Source organism: Lynx rufus, unplaced genomic scaffold, assembly GCF_022079265.1.
Source record: "Lynx rufus isolate CCGP_SWC_20201006 ecotype Redwood Valley unplaced genomic scaffold, mLynRuf1.p SCAF_6, whole genome shotgun sequence".
Classification (NCBI taxonomy): domain Eukaryota; kingdom Metazoa; phylum Chordata; class Mammalia; order Carnivora; family Felidae; genus Lynx; species Lynx rufus.
Window position 1 is genome coordinate 75721548 of NW_025814878.1, and position 1104 is coordinate 75722651.

The 1104-nt window shown below is 37.4% G+C and overlaps 1 non-coding gene across 1 annotated transcript; it reads left to right on the top strand.

Moving 5' to 3' along the window:
• The first annotated feature begins 677 nt into the window (after nucleotides 1-677).
• On the top strand, nucleotides 678-783 carry LOC124529479 (U6 spliceosomal RNA). The gene has a single exon (XR_006966371.1). It is a non-coding gene; the product is annotated as a U6 spliceosomal RNA (small nuclear RNA).
• Nucleotides 784-1104: the final 321 nt, after the last annotated feature.

Genomic DNA, 1104 nt, shown 5'->3' on the forward strand with positions numbered 1-1104 from the left:
TTTAACTAAGCTTTTCTCTCATATGAGGGATTTGCAGTTTTCAACAGTAATTTCCTATTCTCTCACAGCTTCTACTTATCATTTTGATTAGTCTGTTTGGGATTCTTCATAGGATCCTTTTCCTCTGTTGTCTGGTCACTATTTATATATTGGTGGATGACTCAAGTTCTACTCTTTTCTGTCTTTCATTTTTATTTACCATTTAAACTTTGGGTGATCTGATCTACTTTCATGGTTTTCATTACCAGATATAAGGGGAAAACTTCTAATCAGTGAGTCGCAACTTTACTCTTGAATTCCGGATGCATTTATCTACTAGACATGTCTGCCTGTTTGTCTCCCAGGCACTCCAAACATTATTTAAACCTAGAGAGATTCTTCTCATGTTCAGTGTTTCATAGAAGAAACAAAGAATCACCCTTAGCTTCTCCATCCTACTGATTCTTCTTTCTATTTTGCTCATTTGAGTTTATTTCATTAACATCAACCAAATTAATCTTTGTGCCCCACAATGCCTCCACCATTTGAAAGGTCACCTCATGTTTTCTCTAGAAGATTTAAAAGCCTCCTGATTGGTCCTTCTGCCACAAACTTCCTCACCTCCAAACCTGTCCTCATCCTGCCTCCAGCATTATGTTACCACAGATAAAACATACATTCCTTAACATTGCCTCTAAGTGCTTGCTTCAGCAGCACATACAGTAAAATTAGAACAATATAAAGAAGATTAGCATGGCTCCTGTGCAAGGACAACATGGCCCCTAAGATTTGTTCTAGTTTACTGACCTACTTCCCAACATTTCTTCTCTCCACATCAGATACCCTGTGTTCCAAACATTGAGAGCAGCTCCATATTCACGAGATCTGCCTCATCCTTTCTTGACTGCATATCTTTGCATACATTCTTCCTAAAATTTGCTTCCTTCTTCTTTATGTAGCAACATCTGCCAATCTGTTAAGCTCTTTGAATCTGTTCTCAAGTAGCCAGAACCAGTCACTAAATGTATGCTTCTAGATCACTCTGTTCTTGTCTATGTTATAGCACTGTATTGCACTGTAATTATTAGTTTTTGTATCCTGTATGACTGGTCTTTGAATTATTTA